Source organism: Rhinopithecus roxellana, chromosome 8, assembly GCF_007565055.1.
Source record: "Rhinopithecus roxellana isolate Shanxi Qingling chromosome 8, ASM756505v1, whole genome shotgun sequence".
Classification (NCBI taxonomy): Eukaryota; Metazoa; Chordata; class Mammalia; order Primates; family Cercopithecidae; genus Rhinopithecus; species Rhinopithecus roxellana.
In genome coordinates, this window is record NC_044556.1 from 111,019,824 (window position 1) to 111,041,250 (window position 21,427).

A 21,427-nucleotide genomic window follows, 5' to 3' on the forward strand; every position below is an offset into this window, starting at 1 on the left:
AAGGAAGTGTCAGTATATAGTACAACATGGATACACCTTGAAAACATGCTGAGTGAAAGAAGCTAATCGCAATAGACCGCATATTGTATAATTCTAATTATGTGAAATGTCCAGAATATGTACATCTATAGAGACAGAAAGTACATTAGTGGTTTGAGTGGTTGCCTAGGGCTGTGGTGGGGGTAGAGGAGAATGGGAAGTCACTGCTAGTGGGTATGGGGGCCAGGGAGGATCTTTTGGGGGTGATAAGATGTTCTAGAATTGATTGTACAATTTTGTGAATATACAAAAAGCTATTGAATTGTACATTTTAAATAGGTGAATTGTATGGCATATGAATTATATCTCAATAAAGCTGTCATGAAATGCAGCTAGAAAAAATACAAGTTTGTCATAGAAAATATGTAAAATACAGAGAAGTGGAAAAGGAAAAAAGTAATTAGCATTTTTAAAAATTCCCTATTTTTATTTCAATGATAAAAAATATATATAAGCTTATTCAAGAACAATACTGACACTTTAAAACAACATTCTCATATGAGATTTCAGAGCTTGCTGGGCACGATGGCTCACGCCTGTAATGCCTGTAATCCCAGCACTTTGGGGGGCCGAGGCGCGGATCATTTGAGGTTAGGAATTCGAGACCAGCTTGGCCAACATGGTGAAACCCTGTCTCTACTAAAAATGCAAAACTTAGCCAGGCATGGTTACAGGCACTTGTAATCCCAGATACTCGGGAGGCTGAGGCAGGAGAATTGGTTGAACCCGGGAGGTGGAACTTGCAGTGAGCTGAGATGGCACCATTGCACTCCAGCCTGGGCAACAAGAGCGAGACTCCATCTCAAAAAAAAAAAGATTTCAGTGCTCAGGGTTGTATTTCTGTTTATAACTGTGGGGGGTAAAATTAATAAATTTTGCCTTTGGGACAACATCACATCATGTTTTAGAAACAAAGATTTCTCGGTAGTCGATGGTAGGAGAGTTGGATCCTCTTGTGCGTATGATAAATAAGAGTGTGAACTTGAAAGAACTGGTGCCATCACAGTTTATACCGTATTCCATTAGTGAACAAAACTTTAATTTTTACAGAGCAGCATTATGTTAAATGACTATTATTTTAACTTTATTGATGTCTTTTGCATGTACTAATTTGTAAATTTGTTTTGGTTTAATCGTGTTAAAGTTAGAAGCACGTAAAAATTATGTTTTTACATCTTTTTTTTTTTTTTTTTTTTTTGAGATGGAGCCTCACTGTATCACCCAGGCTGGAGGGCAGTGATGTGCTCTCGGCTCACTGCAATCTCTGCCTCCCAGAGTCAAGTGATTCTCTTGCCTCAGCCCGTTTAGTAGCTGGAACCGCAGGCATGCACCACCACGCCCGGCTAATTTTTGTATTTTTATAGAGACGGTTTTTCCATGTTGGCCGGGTTGGTCTCTAACTCCTGACCTCAGGTGATCCGCCCACCTCGGCCTTCCAAAGTGCTGGGATTACAGGCGTGAGCCACCGCACCCAGCCACAAATTGTATTTCTTAATTCTTTTTATCCTGTTACCCCTTCCCCTGGCTGCCACCCCTACCTTCCACCCACACCCACAGTGAAAGATAAGGAGATTAATTTTGCCTGTGGGAATCCACGGAAACTTGGCCTTCAACCCTCAGGCAAGCACCAGAGTGGAGACGTTTGGAAGTCTTGTTCTAACATGGTTTTACTTTAAAATGTTTTAAAAATTGAATTAGGGCCGGGCGCGGTGGCTCAAGCCTGTAATCCCAGCACTTTGGGAGGCCGAGACGGGCGGATCACAAGGTCAGGAGATCGAGACCATCCTGGCTAACACGGTGAAACCCCGTCTCTACTAAAAATACAAAAAACTAGCCGGGCGAGGTGGCGGGCGCCTGTAGTCCCAGCTACTCCAGAGGCTGAGGCAGGAGAATGGTGTAAACCCGGGAGGCGGAGCTTGCAGTGAGCTGAGATCCGGCCACTGCACTCCAGCCTGGGAGACAGAGCCAGACTCCGTCTCAAAAAAAAAAAAAAAAATTGAATTAGGTTTTTATGTTTTTAGAACCATCTTGCCCTCCTTTTCTAGCTTTTGATGGGACATTGCCAAATTAATAGACTGTTTTGAAGATTACTAAGATGGGCAGCTTTCATTTCAGTAAGGAAAAGAACATAGACTAAAGGAATTATTCAGGTGAAAATGCTTTTGTGATTAAAAGTGATCTTCAGAAACTGATACTTCTCATGAAGTAAATTTCAACAGTACGAGCAAACCCTGTTTTTCTGTAGTTATGACTTTGTTGTTCTCACTTCTCCTCCACACCTCCCCACCACAGCCTTACTCCCTTTATAGCCTCTTCCTACTGGTACCTCCTTATTCCAGTTCTCTTTCTAGACCCTCTGCTATCCTCTGCCTTTGTTTTCGAACTGAACTTTGGATTAAAGTGAAGGGGTGGCCTGCTCCTCCACACCTGTGGGCGTGTCTCGTTAGGTGGAACGAGAGACTTGAGAAAAGAAATGAGACACAGAGACAAAGTATAGAGAAAGAAAAAGTGGGCCCAGGGGACCGGCCCTCAGCATACAGAGGACCCAACGCCGCACCGCACTGGTCTCTGAGTTCCCTTAGTATTTATTGATAATCATCTTTACCATCTTAGAGATAAGGGAGTGGCAGGACAATAGGATCATTTTAGGGAGAAAATTAGCAGTAAGACATATGGATAAAGATCTCTGTGACATGAATAAGTTTAGAGGAAAATGCTGTGCCTTGATACGCATATGCAAACATCTCCATAAACTTCTTAGCAGTATTGTGTCAGCAAGTCCCGCCAGCAAGTCCCACCTTATGCAGTAAGGTGGTTTTCTCCTATCTCAGTAAACAGAGCATACAATCGAGTCTCACACCGAGATGTTCCATTGCCCAGGGACGGGCAGGATTTTTAACCAGCAAGCTGCCTTCAGGCACTTGTTTAACAAAGACACATCCTGCACAGCCCAAAATCCATTAAACCTTGAGTCACCACAGCACATGTCTCTTGCATGGACAAGGTTGGGGGTGGGGTCACAGATTAACAGCATCTCAAATACAGAACAAAATGGAGTCTCTTATGTCTACTTCTTTCTATATAGACACAGTAACAGGCTGACCTCTCTTTCTTTTCCCCACATTAAAGTTCTACCTTTTTGTAGCTGTTACTCAAAGTCTGTCTTCACCTTCGCTTGGAATTTGAGGTTACTCTACTGTTGTTCAGACTTTACCTGTAAAATTCCAGGAACATCCTATTAATAAAACTGAGTTTTTAAATTTTCGGTAAAGGTGGTCATAATTCTTACAGGAACCAGTTTTATTCCATTTAGTTCATAGATTTTCATTTTGCCTTTTTAATGGGCATAGAATTATCTTTCATGTTTTTTTCTTTTCTTTTTTTTTTTTTTTTGAGACGGAGTCTCGCTCTGTCACCCAGGCTAGAGTGCAGTGGCTGGACCTCAGCTCATTGCAAGCTCCACCTCCCGGGTTTACGCCATTCTCCTGCCTCAGCCTCTCGAGTGGCTGAGACTACAGGCGCCTGCCACCTCGCCCGGCTAGTTTTTGTTTTTTTTTTTTTTTTTTTTTTTTTTGAGACGGAGTCTCGCTCTGTCGCCCAGGCTGGAGTGCAGTGGCCAGATCTCAGCTCACTGCAAGCTCCGCCTCCCGGGTTTACGCCATTCTCCTGCCTCTGCCTCCCGAGTAGCTGGGACTACAGGCGCCGCCACCTCGTCCGGCTAGTTTTTTGTATTTTTTTAGTAGAGACGGGGTTTCACCGTGTTAGCCAGCATGGTCTCGATCTCCTGACCTCGTGATCCGCCCGTCTCAGCCTCCCAAAGTGCTGGGATTACAGGCTTGAGCCACCGCGCCTGGCCCATCTTTCATGTTTTTCTGTAGTGGAGAAACCTAGTTGTGAGAAGGTGAACCATTCAAATAAAATTGTAGTTGAAGAAACAAAAGTGGAAAGACTAGATTAAAATAAATTTGACCCTGGCCTAATTCCACTTATCTTGTATCCACTTTAGAAAAGAACTAAAACAGGCTGTGCATGGTGGCTATCATTTATCACACCTATCATTTCTTTGTGTTTTTACTAATTCATGCTTCTTGTTTGGACTTTGCTGACTTGTCTCTGTATTAACTCTGTCACTGACAAAAATATCCTCTGTTCTCAAGTTTCCCTCTTCTGTTTCCTACCAGATAATACTTGGGGTTTTTTTGTTGTTGTTGTTAAGTACATTTTAGACATCAACTTTAGAGACATAACCATTTTTTTTCTAAATCTGTTTCCTTGGGTAAGAGGTAGTGTGAGACTTTAGTATTGTAGTTCAATTGAACAAACATTAAACACCATTTATATGCCTGGGCTGTGTTTTGGTAAGGATTGTAAAAGAAGTAATGGGCATATTCTCATGCTGCAAACATTCAAGCACTTGAATTCCAGATGGGAAATAATATATATGCATGAAATAACTTGAGAAAAATTCTGAAGCAATAAATAAGCAAATTCGAGACAGTGTCTAGTAAATACCAGAAAAGTTACAGTGTTTTAAAATAAGCTCTAAAATTATTGTGCTTTAAAAAATGGGTCTCTCAAAATGTTTCAGTATGGATTCTGTATTAACCATTGCCTTCGGCTGGGCACGGTGGCTCACGCCTGTAATCCCAGCACTTTGGAAGGCTGAGGTGGGTGGATCACGAGGTCAGGAGATCGAGACCATCCTGGCTAACACGGTGAAACCCTGTCTCTACTAAACATACAAAAAATGAGCTGGGCGTGGTGGCATGTGCCTGTGGTCCCAGTGGGAGACTGAGGCAAGAGAATTGCTTGAACCCAGGAGGCGGAGGTTGCAGTGAGCCGATATTGTGCCACTGCACTCCAGCTTGGGGACAGAGAGAGACTCCGTTTCAAAAAAAATAAAGAACTATAGCCTTACAGCTTCAAATTATAATTGGCCTCTTCTAAGGCTAAATAGTATTATTACAATTTCTCTTCTTCCTCCTCCTCCTAACTTATCAAACTCTTCAACCCCTAGCTCAAATTCCATCTTGCTTATGGAATCTGCCCTACGTACCACAAGCAGCACAGCATCTGGAGCCAGTCTGCCTAGGTTGAGTCCTAATTCTGAGAACTGTTTGACTTTGGATGAGTTGCTTTACCTATTAGTGCCTCAGTTTGCTTGTCTATAAAATGGTAGTGCTAATAGTAACTACCTAATAGGACTGTTGTGAGGAATTGTTACTATATGCGTGGCAAAGAGTAAACACTACATAAATGTGTCTTGTTATTCTCATACTCTGTTATTATGGTCACTTCTCACAATACACTTAAACATTTCTGTAAAGTGATTTATCTCAGCTTAAATATTTTTTGGAATTATATAGTTTGTATATTCTGCTCTATAATAGCTGTTTGTGTTAACATAAAATTAGCGTCTCTCTTCCATCCTCACCTTCAGAAGTGAATTGATGTTACCAGAGAATGTGCATTTATCATCCTGTGGCTTTGCAGATCCCTGGTCGGCTTTTTCTCTTTCCTGTTTCTGTTCAGTATTTATTCATTCTGCCTTGTTGCCTATTAGGTTCTGCATATGTGCTTTTCACTAGCATATTGTAAGTTCTTCTTCCCAAGGAGCAATTCTATTTCAGGGATGACAGCAAACATGACTGTTGAACTCTTAGTGCCATGCATCTTGTTATCACTAGAAAATTCATGATTCACAAATAGTCAATTGCTGGGCTTGGTGGCTCACACCTGTAATCCCAACACTTTGGGAGGCCAAAACTGGCAGATCACTTGAGCCCAGGAGTTCAAGACCAGCCCAGGCGACACGGTAAAACCCCATCTCTACTAAAAATGCAAAAATGGTTGGTGCCTGTAATTCCAGCTACTTGGGAGACTAAGGCGGAAGAATCACTAGAACCTGGGAGGCAGAGGTTGCAGTGAGCCGAGATTGCCCCACTGCAGTCCAGCGTGGACGACAAAGTGAGACTGTGTCTCAAATAAATAAAAAAAAATAAAAATCACACAGAGTCCTCAGCAGAGTAAATAAAACAAAATTTCTAGCAATTGACATCTAGAGACTATTTACAAGGATGTTCTTAATGTACCTTTATGGATGATTGTAGCTGTTTCCCATGAATTATCTCATTTTATTCTTACAGCAAAGAAACAAAGGCTCATAAAGTTGAACTAATTTGACTAAGATTACACAGCTGGCAAGTATCAGAAAACTATATTTGCACTGAGAAGGGAATGACTCCAAAATTAGAGCTTCCTTTCTTACCGCTCTGTCTTATCTCTAGTCTTAGTTCTTGTTTGGAAAGGGAACTTCTGGTGCTTACGAATGGTGGGGCTTATTTTCTTGAAAGTGGTAATCAACTGTCCTGAATTTCTAAGGTTAAAAAATTAAGGTGTACAGGGCCTGTTATGGGGAGGGGGGAGGGGGGAGGGATTAGGGATTGCGTTGGGAGTTATACCTGATGTAAATGACGAGTTGATGGGTGCTGACGAGTTGATGGGTGCAGCACACCAACATGGCACAAGTATACATATGTAACAAACCTGCACGTTATGCACATGTACCCTAGAACTTAAAGTATAATAAAAAAAAAAAGAAATTAAGGTGTAACATTACCAGTTTTCTCTTTTATTGATGCTTTCGTTAGATTTTTATTTTATTTTATTTTTTGAGACGGAGTCTTGCTCTGTCGCCCAGGCTGGAGTGCAGTGGCCGGATCTCACCTCACTGCAAGCTCCGCCTCCCGGGTTCACGCCATTCTCCTGCCTCAGCCTCTTTAGTAGCTGGGACTACAGGCGCCCGCCACCTCGCCCGGCTAGTTTTTTGTATTTTTTAGTAGAGATGGGTTTCACCGTGTTAGCCAGGATGGTCTCGATCTCCTGACCTCGTGATCGCCCGTCTCGGCCTCCCAAAGTGCTGGGATTACAGGCTTGAGCCACTGCGCCCGGCCTAGATTTTTTTTATTTAAATAAATATTCTGTGTTACCTTTTTTTGAGAACTGTATGTAGATTTCATTCTGGACATACAAATATTAAGGCTTAGGTAGCATTTAAAGTATTTGTGGTCAGAAATTAAATGAATGCATGAAATACTGTACTCTTTTTTGAGTAAATTCTAAAAATAATCCCTAATCATTTCATTACAATCAGTTGTAGATTACTTTGCCATTTACCAATATACTTTTTTTAATATACCTTAAAGACTAGAGAGAAAGGAACAGTTATGCAGTTGCTCTTCTCTAATTATGAAGACTTATTCAGGAGGACTGGAAGCAGAATTTTCAGACATGTTTCTGTCTCTCTAAATGGATTCTATTAACTTCCATAGTACTTTGTTCATAGCAGACCTTCGAATATTTGGTTGGCTTCATGCAAAAAGGAGCTGTTTCTTTACTCCCTTCTGTATTGCTGATGCTAATTGAATTATCTTTTAAAGATTCAGCATAGTTTATGGGGATTTAATTTTGAGAACATTGGTGTCTTTGTGAAGGTTTCTTTTTTTTTTTTGAGACAAAGTCTCACTCCGTTCGTTGCCCAGGCTAGAGTGCAGTATCGTGATCTTAGCTCACTGCAACCTCTGCCCACAGGGTTCAAGCGATTGTCCCGCCTCAGTCTCCTGAGTAGCTGGGATTACAGGTGCGCGCCACCACACCTGGCTAATTTTTGTGTTTTCAGTAGAGACAGGGTTTCACCATGTTGTCCAGGCTGGTCTTGAACTCCTGACCTCGAGTGATTCCCCCACCTCGGCCTCCCAAAGTGCTGGGATTACAGGCATGAGCCACCGCGCCCAGCCTGAAGTTTTCTTTTGTAGCATGTAAAAAAGACTTAATTCATCAAAATATCCACTCACATCCTGATACTTCCTAGAGTAATAATCTTCTGTCTTTAGCTGCTATTTCTGTCCTGTATTTTCATTGCAATTGTATGCTTTTCTTCTTGAATCATTCCCATACATGGATATGGTAACGGCCACATTGGGTGAAGCTTCATCAGTGTCTCCACACTGTATTTTTTCTACCCATCCCAATCCTTTTTTTTTTGAGATGGAGTTTCGCTTTTGTTGCCCTGGCTGGAGTGCAATGGCACAATCTTGGCTCACCGCAACCTCCGTCTCCCAGATTCAAGCAATTCTCCTGCCTCAGCCTCCCTAGTAGCTGGGATTACAGGCATGTGTCACCACGCCCGGCTAATTTTGTATTTTTAGTAGAGATGGGGTTTCTCCATGTTGGTCTGGCTGGTCTCAAACTCCTGAGCTCAGGTGATCTGCCTGCCTTGGCCTCCCAAAGTGCTGGGATTCCAGGCGTGAGCCACCGCGCCTGGCCCATCCCAATCTTTTAGAACCATACTCTGGGTCCTTGTAAAGCACATGGTTGCTTAAAAACATTCCATTACAGCTGCAAACTCCTAATATGTTCAAGAGGACATTGCATTTTACGTTTTCGATTTCTTACAAACTTTCACAAAAGCAATGTAAGTAGATAGCTGATCAAGTGTTCCTTGTGGCTTTGAAGAAACGTTAGTACCTTAGGAGATGCCCTTTACCAGCAGCCCGTTAATACTTAGTTTATTTTATTTTTGTTCATATGTCTGAGCTGGATTCTACAGGGAGAAATGAAAAATGTTTTATAGGCAAAATGTTATGAGATATCTGCTAACATCATAGGCAAAAGTATTTTTGCAATATGTATTATATCTCATTAATTTAATGGCATCCAGTAGAATATAATATCCTTTTACTAGAGGTTTTTTAAATAGAAGTGCCTTTTCATTACAGTTTAAAAGATGATTGTGAAGTTTCATATAAGTCAAGCGCGCAGTTGTTAACATCTTATGTGTATGCACTCCTTATGTTTAGCAAGATGAAACTTTTCAGACCCACATGCTAAGAGTGACCAGATTTACTGGCCCTTCACACAAATCAAACAACGAAGTTAAACACGACGTTGCTGTTGCTGTTTTTCTTTCCTCTGCCTTCTCCCGCTGTATTCTGTCTCTCACCATCTGTTACCGACAGTTACCAGCATAGAGGAGCCTGTACCTGGAGGTGGATTCATAACTGTTCTTTACCTTCCACATCAACTCGGTCCTGCAAACCGCGAGCTGCACCTCCACCTCCATATTCTTTTTTTTTTTTTTGAGACGGAGTCCCTGTCTCCCAGCCTGGAGTGCCGTGGCTTGATCTCGGCTCCCTGCAACCTCCTCCTCCCAGGTTCAAGTGATTTTCCTGCCTCAGCCTCCCTAGTAGCTAGAATTACAGGCATGAGCCACCGAGCACAGCCAGACTTATGTTTTGTATCTTCCTCCCCTTTACCCCCTAGTAATTGGTTCATGGCCCACTAGGGGAAAAAAAGGTGGTTTTTCACAACAGATAGTCTGAAAAGCGCTGGTCTGAATTCCTGTATTAGGCTCTGGCCCCGCCTCCATTGATCAGGCTTGTCAATCAGTACTTTCCTTCAGCACTCTTATTCCAAAGTCTATTCGCTCTTCATTCTGTACTTCCTCACCTTTTTATTTGGCCCTGTTTATTTCTTCTCTTGAGATTGCCGCTCCATGCACCTCAGGTGTGGGTGGAATGGAGGGAACACACCGTCTCAGAGCTGGGTTACAACATTCTCTTCTCCAGGGTTCTCTGCTATAGCAACATTTCCCGCAGACCGTGGCTGAAGATTAACACGGCAGCTCAGCAGAGTGAAGACGCCTGAGGCCAGCACTCATTCGCCCAATCCGAGAAACAAGGGACCCGCCTGACCCTGTTGTCCGCCCGTTAGTGTGATGAGCAGCTATGGATTTCATCTGTTTCCCGGGCAGGGGGCATGTAGGTGTGGAAATGGATACTACCAATTGGATTGGCTGATTTAATACCTCATGAATATCAGTACCTTCATGAGTATTTTGTGTCTCCTCTGGTCTCGTGAATATTTGGTGGTTATAAGTGCTTTCATTCCTTCCTGTGTTTACCACACAGATGCCCTGTTTACTTTCTCTGTGTCTAACTTCTCAAGCTGTTTGCTCTGTACTTACTTTCATCTCTCTTATTTGTATCTTTGATTTTCTGTAATGGAATTGGATATTCTTAAATATTCATGCGTTACACCTCTCCACAATAGAAGTAACCTTGATTCCTCTGACTCTCAAAGAAATTGCTTGTCACTGATCACATTCTTCTTTGTAGCAGTTTTTCTGAGAGAAGAGGAATGTTAGTTAGGGTGGGGTTTATAGACACATCGTATAATTCATTACCTGCTAGAGTATCAGCTCTTCTATTTTTATTTTCCACTTTTGGAATACATAGTCCTTAGGGCATGTTGTGTCTCATCTGTCTCTCTCTTGCCCCATTGTATTTAGTATATGGATCTTTGTTGTAGACACTCAAAGTTGATTACCCTGAAGGCTGGTTAAGTTTAAAGTGCTCAACCTCTGAGGTCAGAGTTCAGTGTCATGTGGAGACTTATTTGCTTTGTTTCATGTCCTCATGGTAACCTTGAATGCTGGCCAAAAGGCATTTGGTTACAAAGAGCGCGGTAAGACAAAGCATTAGCACTTGTATTGCATAAGCAGTTTGAAACCAGTGTTCCTCTGAATGTGGGGCAGGAGCATCTTGTTCCCATTCAGAGGGCAACATTATATCATAATTTTTCAAGATAAGAAAAAGTAGACAGTGAGGATGGCAGAAGAAAATATATGTGAATGTGCTTGTAACTATACTTTTTTCTTATTTCTTTTTTGAGACGGAGTCTCGCTCTGTTGCCGGGGCTGAAGTGCCGTGGCCGGAGCTCAGCTCACTGCAAACTCCGCCTCCCGGGTTTACGCCATTCTCCTGCCTCAGCCTCCTGAGTAGCTGGGACTACAGGCACCCGCTACCTCGCCCGGCTAGTTTTTTGTATTTTTTAGTAGAGATGGGTTTCACCGTGTTCGCCAGGATGGTCTCGATCTCCTGACTTTGTGATCTGCCCATCTCGGCCTCCCAAAGTGCTGGGATTACAGGCTTGAGCCACCGCGCCCGGCCAACTTTTTTCTTCTTTATAAGAGGCAAGGTGTTGCTCTGTTTCCCAGACTGGAGTGAAGGGAGGGTCATAGCTCACTGCTGCCTTGAACTCCTGGCCTCAAGCAGTCCTCCCACTGCAGCTTCCAGAGTAGCTAGGACCACGGGCACACGCCACCATGCTCAGCTAATTAGATTGTCTGTAGAGATGGGGTCTCGCTTTAAGGCCCAGGCTGGTCTTAAATCCCTGGTCTCAAGTGATCCTCGCAGAGTGCTGAGCCACTATGCCCAGCCACATACGTTGGCTTTCTGGTATAGGTATAAGAATTCAGTCATGTATCTATGTTAGAAGAATCTGAAATTGCTAAGAAATAATGTGAAATTTCACATTAACTTATATAAGTCAACTTTTCTTTTTTTTTTTTTTGAGCCAGAATCTTGCTCTGTCGCCCAGGCTGGAGTGCAGTGGCGCGATCTCTGCTCACTGCAAGCTCCGTCTCCCAGGTTCACACTATTCTCCTGCCTCAGCCTCCCAAGTAGCTGGGACTACGGGCGCCCGCTACCACGCCCGACTAATTTTTTGCATTTTTAGTAGAGATAGGGTTTCACCATGTTAGCCAGGATGGTCTCGATCTTCTGACCTCATGATCCACTGGTCTCGGCCTCTCAAAGTGCTGGGATTAGAGGTGTGAGCCACCACACCCAGCCAAGTCAACATTTTAAGAATTAATTTTCTTTAAGTGAAATAAACCAGAGGCAAGGGTTTTAAAAACTGCTTTCACATGTCCACATAAAGTGGGAAGAAGAATGGCAGTGCAGTCAAGAATAAAGGAGGAGCACAAATGAAAATTGTTGTTGAGTCTTTCCATTATGATGAAAAAATTTCAGCATAGGTGCCGGTCTTATGGATATTTTGTACTCAAGTAGAAGATTAAGGTATAGGATTCTTTTAGCTAGATTGTGGATGATTTGCATGATGAGATTGATTTGAAGACAGTGTATGAAACCAAGTCGAATGGAACGGAATATGTAGTGGAACTCATCTCAGTAGACCTTCCCGGCAGTCCTGCAGTCCTCCACAGTTGCCAGGTCAGTTACTTTCCAGTTTCCCACACTGACTATTTTAAACCTTCTGTATGCTCCCCAACTCCTTGCTCCCAACACACCACTCCCTCCCTGCCTCCAGTCTGTGGATCTCCTATGCGTCTGTTTCTGCTGTTTTTTCCCCTACTTTTCTTTTTAAAATCCAGATGTGATCTCTTGCATGCCTGGTTGTTTTGGATTATATACTGAATATTACATATGAAAAGTTGTGGAAATAATTTGAACCTTTGTTGGATTTTTCTTGCAGAGAGGATTGACTTTAGTTTCTGGCAGGCAACCAGGTTAGAACAGATCACCTTAATTCATCCAGAGATGAGATGATGGATTCTTCTGGGTTAGTCCCTGCGAGCACTGATCTGTTCCAGCCTTGCCTTTTCTTCTGGGGAGTATCGCTTGTAGGTCCCACCAGAAGGCCTGTGGTCCCCTCTTCTTGGAAGACCTCGAACTCTGGTTTTTCCTCCAGCTCTGTGAACCTACTCAGCACTCTGCTCAGCTTTTTCGGCTTCCAAACTGAAGCTTTCTGTCAACTTTTCTAGTTATCGGCTGGTGTCTGCCCTTGCCAGAAGTACATTCTTTCTTCATGTTTGTATTTGCATTTGTTTAAAATGACGGGGCAGGGTGCTGGCTCAAGTCTGTAATCCCAGCACTTTGGGAGGCCGAGGCGGGTAGATCACTTGAGGTCAGGAGTTCGAGATCAGCCTGGCCAACGTGGCGAAACCCTGTCTCTACTAAAAATACAAAACTTAGCTGGGTATGGTGGTGCGTGCCTGTAATCCCAGCTACTCAGGTGGCTGAAGTGGGAGAATCACTTGAACCGAGAGGCAGAGGTTGCAGTGAGCCAAGATCACACCACTGCATTCCAGCTTGGGCAACAGAGACTGTCTCAAAAAAACTCACAAAGAATATATACATATATCTGTATACAGCATATGTACATATGGTTTATGAACAGATATACCTACAGTGGGTATTCGCATGATCAGTTTCGTTGCCTAGGCTGGGTGTGGTGGCTCACATCTGTAATCCTGGCACTTTAGGAGGCTGAGGTGGCAGGATCACTTGAGGCCAAGAGTTTGAGACCAGACTGGGCAGCATAGTGAGACTCTGTTTCTACAAAAAATTTAAAAATTAGCTGGATGTGATGACACGCATCTGTAGTCCCAGCTATTTGGGAGGCTAAGGTGGAAGGATTGCTTGAGCCCAGGAGTTCAAGGCTGCCGTGAGCTATGACCTTGCCACTGCACTCCAGCCTGGGGGACAAAGTCAGACTATGTCTCGGGGGGGGGGGGGGGGGGGGGGGGGATATGTGTGTGTGTATATATGTATATTACTGATAGTGTGCTTATAATAAGCAAAGATATATGGTATATCTTTGATATGTATCTTCATTATATAGTATATATATGTACCTTTTATTATATATGATATATAATATATAAAGCTATATATCTTTGACATATCTATATATGATACATATACAAGCTCTATCATGTATCTCATCTATATTAACCATATGAGATATATAAATAAGATATATAGATATATAAAAGATTTATAAAAGATATATCAAATATATAACATATCTTTTATCTGTATCTATATATAAGATATATATGCAAGCTATATCTTACGTATCTCGCATATATCTTAGCTATATCTGAGATACATAGATAATATATAAATATTACAAGTACACCACCAAAGTTTGGAGACTCTTGCATGTTAGTCCCTCTTTAACGTGATATTGATTTGGTAAGTGCCTATGGCCTGCCTGGTAAAAATTTTTCTAAATGCACAAAGATGAATGTCAGATACCTTATGAATGTCAGATAATTTCTAATGGGGTGGTTATATAGCCCAACATATAAACCTGAAGAAATGAATTCATAATATTAAAGGAATGCAGCAAATCAAGAGTCTTATTGGTGGGTTTTATGTATTTGCTGTGTAACCTATTTTTCTACATTTGACATATTTGAAAAACATCTCAAGATATTGGAAATGTTCATTTTGTGGCCTCCTTAAAGTAGCAATTTGGTATTTACAACATATATATCTGAAAACAGCTGGTTTTTAAAAGTCATACAAAAATGATTATAGTGGTTAAGGATACAGGCTCTGGAATCAGATTCTAAATTGAATCCTGACTTTGCCAGGTAATAGCAGTGTGACCGAGGCCTGTGTATTTCATCTTTCTATTGTTATTTACTTCTGTAAAAAATGGAAATAATTTTAGAACTACTTTATAGGACTTATAAGGATTAAATTATATATATGTAACAAACTTAAAACACTGACACTTACTAAATCTTCTATAACTGTTAAAGAGATGGAGTCTTGCTGTGTTGCCCAGGCTGGTCTTGAACTCCCCAGCTGAAGCAAGCTTCTCACCCCAGCCTCTTGAGTAGCTGACACTACAGGCACACCACTGTGCCTGACTAGTCTTAGCATTTTATTCAGATAATGAAAGCTATTTTGTCAGACATCTTAAAAGAAGGTTCTAAGAATTTGCTTTTGCCATAGTATTTTCACAAATTGACATTTTAAAACAATATATAGTTTTATATGTCTATTTAATGAGTCATGTGTAAGACAGTTTCCGTGAGGATGTATAGTTGATACAGGCAGTAAACATGATTTTTGTTTTAAAAGAGGTGACTATAGTCTGAACCAAAGTATTTTCAAGTCTTAGATTCTGTTGGTTGCGGCTTAAAAGTATGATTGCAGTACATTTTTACAACAAAGAGGTATTTAAAACCGAATAAGCACAATTTGGATGTGTTTACTTCTCTTTTGTTTACTGAAGTAGAACTTGTATATATCTGTGCATAAGAGAGGGACAAGGGAATAGAGATGACTCTGTATCTTTGTACTGCTTGAGTATACCCACAGTGAGGCTTTTGACCTGTCATTCCCATTTATGTAATGGATTTTGAACTCAAAAGCCCTGTAAATACATAAGCTATCTTGAACCAAGCCCCATTATGAAAGGCAGGATTGAAGAATATGAAACAAATTATGCTTCCTTTCATTCACTTTGTCTGCCCCAAGGTTTTTTGGGGAATATGAGTCACACAGTTTCAGTTAATTTCTTCATATTTTTAACAGTGCTCTCTCTTCATAACTGAAAATCTGTATTTGATGTTGTTTTTCCCTTAGAATCATTACCTTCACATTTATTCTTGTTTTTCCTTTCGTATCTTGTAACTTTGTCACATTTTTATCCTTCTTGCATACCTCGTAGCATACATTTTCTCTTCTATGGCCTTTTTGCTAAATGAAGAACTAAATCTTTATGAAATTGTATTTTTTATTCTTATTAAAGAAATATTAAAACAATGTGATTTACTTTTGTACTGTGTTATTATGTAGAAATTTACGTATTTAGAGTGATTACTGAAAGGCTGTTTTACTAATTTTAATTGCAATACTATTTAACTTCTATGAAGTACCAGGGATATTTTGAATATGGGGAAGTACAAAACAAAGGAACAGCATGATCTAGTGATTTACATGGTGAATATGGGAAATAAGGAGGTAAAAATTAATTTTAAATAGTACCTATTTCCTTCAACAAGTATTTGCATTTGTTTAATTACAGTAATAATAATATCTATATCCAGGGAATACCTGTAGCACAATTTGTGTTAGCAAAGGAAGAATCTAAAGTGGAGTGATTCACCATGAGCCGTATTTGGCTGCTGTGGCACTGCCAAGGCAATGTCATAGACAGCAGCGTTGTCCAATAGAAATATGTGAGACATGTATGTAATTTTGTTGTCTAGTAACCACATTAAAAATTTTCAAAGGGAGACATTAATTTTAGTAATAGTTTATTCAATATATCTAAAGTATTATTTCAACATGTAATCAATATGTAGAATTAATGAATTCTTTTATATTGATTTTATTCATACTAAATCATTGAAATATGGTATGTATTTTATAAATACAGCACATGTTAATTTGGACACAATTTTCATTGGAAATGCTTGAACTGCATTTCAATCTCATAAAATGTACACGTGAAAAACACTCACATACCCAAGTTATTCCAAACGCACTTAAGTTTCTCAGTAACTGAATTGATGTCAAAAATTTACATCCGGCCGGGCGCAGCGACCCACGCCTGTCATCCCAGCGCTTTGGGAGGCCGTGGTGGGCGGATCACGAGGTCGGGAGATCGAGACCCTCCTGGCTAACACGGTGAAACCCCGTCTCTACTGAAAATACAAAAAAACTAGCCGGGCGAGGTGGCGGCGCCTGTAGTCCCAGCTACTCGGGAGGCTGAGGCGGGAGAATGGCGTAAACCCGGGAGGCGGAGCTTGCAGTGAGCTGAGATCCGGCCACTGCACTCCAGCCTGGGCGACAGAGCGAGACTCCATCTCAAAATAAATAAATAAATAAATTTATTAAAATTTATAAAAATGAAAAATTGAGTCCCTCAGTGTGTGTTCATATTTCAGATACTCAGTAGCTGTGTGTGGTTAGTGGCTACCATTTTGAATAGCATAGGTGTAGAATAGAGCTAACAGTTGAAGATGTCAGCTAAGGAACCCTGAATCATTATTACTATATTTTGAGACACAGTCTTGCTCTGTTGCCCAGGTTAGAGTGCAGTGGTGAGATCATAGCTTGCTACATCCCAGACTCAAGTGATCTTCCCCCTTCAGCCAAGTAGCCGGGACTGTAGGCATGCACCACCGCACCTGGCTAATTTTTATTTTTAGTGGAAACGTGGGGGTCTCACTGTGTTGCCCAGGCTGGTCTTGAACAGCTGAGCTCAGATGATCCACCCGCCTCGGCCTCCCAAAGTGCTGGAATTACAGATGAGCCACCGTTCCTGGCCTAGCATACGTTATTACATTGAAATTATGAGAACGCCATTTTAAATGAAGTTTGTATCTAAATTCCAAATGATCTGCATTATTTTCAGAAAACAGTTTGGAGATCGTTGTTACCTTCTGTGGTCCTCACTCGGGGGTCCTCAGGCTGAGATACTATTAATTCCTAGAAACTGCCTTCTGGCATACTGCTATAGTCGGCACTCACCAGTGGGATGTGAAATCGACCTAGGGGATCTTGATCAGCATTTTTTAAATACATGAAATCGTATTGAATGGAATAAAGAACATATCAGAGTGATTCACCTGTGTTAAGTTTTAGCTGCATAAATGTATGTATTTTGTGGGTTCAGGAGCTCAGTGAAAAATGAATTTTTTATTGTGTGTCACAAAGTTTTTGACCGTCATCCCTCGGAGGCATACTTTTGATTGCTGTTGTAGTGAATATTTCCTCAGGGTATATTTGTTTAAACAAAGAGTGTAAATCAGAGAAGAAAACTATAGATTTAGCAATGAGATGTAAGTGGTATTAGAACCTATCTAATGAGTAAATTGGTAAAAATAAATGTTAAGTGGTATGGAATGTCAGTGATAAACAGAATCATATGGATATGGTCACTTTCTTTTTTGAGACAGGCTCTTGCTCTGTCACCCAGGCTGGAGTGCAGTGGTGAGATCTTGGCTCATTGCAGCCTCTGCCTCCCAGGTTCAAGCTAGTCTCCTGCCTCAGCCTCCCAAGTACCCAGGATTACAGATGCCCACCACCATGCCCAGCTAATTTTTGTATTTTTTTAAGTAGAGATGAGGTTTCATCATGTTGGCCAGGCTGGTCTCGAACTCCTGACCTCAAGCAATGCGCTTGCCTCGGCCTCCCAAATCACCAGGATTACAGGCATGAGCCATCACACATGGCCTTGGATGTGGTCACTTTCTTCCTCAGTTCTGAATTGGCTGGGAATAGACAAATTTGAATTTGGTGTTAATAAACTGTGTTATTAGTTTGGTGACTATATTCCTCTAAATGTTGGTTTGGCTATAAATCAAATTTAAATTTGGGTTTGAATCTTTATTCTTCAGAAGGATCTTGGCTTCAAAAGTAAAAGTATAGTATTTATCTGATTTGTATGAAATACAGAAAAACGGCACCCATAGTCTTAAAGCATTTCAGTGAAATACTACATATTTCACTATGTATTCCCATAAATTATTTTTAAAAATTTTAGTAACACCTAATGTTTAATCTCTTTGGACATCCATTAAGGATGTGTAAAAAATGAAGTCAAATCCTATCCAGAATTGAGATATGCTTTTGGTAAAATGGAGATTTGTTTTTTCTTAGCCTGTTACTTTAAATTGTTCATTTATTTAATGTTCTTCCTTAAAGTTTGGGGGTTCTCGTGTTTTGTATAAGCCTCACTTTAATATGGTTGTTTGAAATTCTTAAGCTGTAGACAGGCAATGCATCAAATGATTTTTATACAGTGTACATGTTTGGAATGCTTTCTTGCCACAAGAGTCTGGAATCTTGGGCAGCACTCGCTGTTGTGCTTTTAAAAGACAAAATATGCCACCGTCAGTGCTGTAGCAGTGATTGTAGCATGTCACTGTTTCTTTTGTGAGAATTTATATAGACTTAGGGATTACTACAAAATAGCTTTACTGTTTAGATACAGCAAATAAGTTTGAATGCAGTCTCAACTAATAATCCTCAGGTCCCATGCACTATTAGCACACACTTTAAAATACTGTGTATTAACTGGGCGTCTTTCTCCTTGTGAATTTTCTCTTGCCCAAGTGCTTTGTAGTGAGATACTAGGTATACCAGAAGATCAGCCTGTTGAAATGCTATTCCTGTAGCATTAAGGGAGAGGAAAGAGGAAGAGACAAAAATAAACGTTGAATTTATAACTGTTTCTAAAAACAGTAAGACTATACAGATTATAAACCCCATTAGGAAGTTTATCCTATTGATTAAGTTAAGGCATTTGTATTGAAATGTGTTAGGGATGGAGACAGAAGCCAAATATTGTGCAATGGGTCCCTTTGCCTCTCAGAATAGGGGCAGGGATGCAGCTGGGATTCCATGCGTCTGACTTTCCCCCTTTCAGAGAGAAACAGTGGAAAATTGTTTCCTTACTCTCTCATGAATCTAGTAAGTACAACGCCCAGGGCTAAACATTGCAAAGAATGAAAATTATGCCTGGGTTATGAGTATTCAAATGGCTTAAATCTAGTATGACATATATGCAAAAATACAAAGTGCAGAGCCATATTTGGGAAGGACTGAATGACAACCGTGCTGTTGTACATTATGTGTGGGTCTTTGTGATGGAGAAATCAGGGAATGGAACATAACGAGGGTAAGGGCCCTGTTGAGCCAGACCTTGATGCAATGTTAGGAATCCTTTGGATTTTGGACCGAAAGGATGTACAATTACGGTTGGAAATTCCCAAGTAAAAAAACAAAAAAAAAAGCAACAAAAAGACAACAGACCAAAGAAAGGAAAAGCAAGAAAGGAAAACCCTAAAAGACTCCCCGCCAAATCATCCAAACCCACAGCATCAGACTCCACCTAAAGACCCCTAACCCTTCCACTTCCCCTTCCCCTTCCCCTTCCCCTTCCCCTTCCCTCTTCCTTTCTTTTTTCCTTTCATTTTCTTTCCTTTCCCTTTCTCTCTCTCCTTCCTTTCCTTTCCTTTCTTCTTTTTCTTTCTTCTTTCTTTTCTTCTTTTCTTTTCTTTCACAAAGTCTCCCTCTGTCACCCAGGCTGGCATGCAATGGTACAATCTCAGCTCACTGCAGCCTCCACCCTTCAGGTTCAAGCGATTCTTCTGATTCAGCCTCCCTAGTAGCTGGGACTATAGGCATGCACCACCACACCTGGCTAATTTTTGTATTTTTAGTAGAAATGGAGTTTCACCATGTTGGCCAGGGCTGGTCTCGAACTCCTGACCCTCAAGTGATCCACCTGCCTCACATCTCAAAGTGCTCAGGTTACAGGCATGAGCCACTGCGCTTGGCCAGGTATCTTTATTTCTTAAACTACATCATATTCACGCCTTGGATAGAGCATGAAAGTATTAGAAAATATTTTATAAAATTATCTTCTGAGTTAAATTATGTCATCACAAGAGTTGCAGGCAAAATGTCTTGAGGCCCACAGAAATGGATATGTACTGTACTGGTAATAGCGACTTTACTTAAATAGTATATCCTCCCTGCACCCACCCACTTAAGAAAGTTTCCGACAGAAGTTGAGCTATGTAGGAAGTGATGTACTGTGTGGATCCAGTACTTCGCAGGGAAAGAGAGAAGCCCTTCCAGGAACCTGAACTTGTTGGTCATTAGATTTGTGTCCTGTGTTGTAGGGTAGATCCCTAATTGGGGCATACCATAGCTGGAATGAAATATAAGTTATTCTCTCCCTGTTGTCCATGTCAGGATTATAACTGGTCTAAATTCCATTTCTAAACTTACTAGCTGAGGGACTCAATGAGGTACAAGTCTTGGCTTCTTATCAGTAAAATGGCACTAAAATTACTCTATGCTAGGGTCATTGCAAGAATTGAATAGGAGTGTTAGGCTAAATAGTTTTAAGTCAGGGCTTGGCACATGACACTCAACAAAGCTGTAAATATGATCTGTAACTTCATACTTACCAAAGAGTCTTTCGATTTTTTGGTTTTTAGTTTTTCTTAAAGAGACAGGGTCTTGCTATGTTACCAAGGCTGATCTTGAACTCCTGGCCTCAGGCAGTCCTCTGGCCTCAGTCTCCCAAAGTGCTGGAATAACAGACATGAGCCACCAAGTCCAGCCACAGCAAGAAGTCTTAATGACTAATTTCTAAGTTTCTTAGTCATCTGAAACAGAGTGCTCAGAATGGATATTAAACACTCCAGGAACTGAATGAGATATCGCTATCATAGATTCATCCTTCAGCCTTCTGCAGTGATGATGCTTAGCATCAGTCTGTTGTTAGGAACCTCATCATTTCTGGGATGTCTGGAAAAGCTGTCACTGAACCTGCGGTACGGCTAAGGCCTCAGTCGAGTAAACCTATCAGTGCTTTATATCAACCTGTGAGATTTGGGAAGTAATAACTTTTGCTGAGCTTTTACTGTGGGCCAAATACTCCACTCAGTGCTTTACCAGCAGCGTTGACTAAGCTTCAAAAATGACTCCTTGAGGTCGGTGTTACAGTTCTTCAGTGTTACAGATGAGAAAATTGAGGCTCGTGGATGCTAAGTAACTTTACTAAAGTTGCAAAAACAGCTTGTTAAATGGCAGAGTCAAACTCGAACCCTGGTCTGCCTGCACTGTTACCCATGATGCTGTACCTCCTGGGATCCAACGTCAGGAGGAACTAGTTTCAGGTCCAGTTTCCACTTCTTACCGGGAATATGATCTTAAGTTATTTTGCCTCTTTGAGTTTCAGATTTTTCATCTAAAACCCT

At 41.1% G+C, this 21,427-nt stretch overlaps 1 protein-coding gene across 6 annotated transcripts in view; it reads left to right on the top strand.

Annotated features, from left to right (window-relative positions):
• The window catches only part of CNST (consortin, connexin sorting protein), a 117,341-nt gene that overhangs the window by 15,247 nt on the left and 80,667 nt on the right, over positions 1-21,427 (top strand). The window lies entirely within an intron of this gene.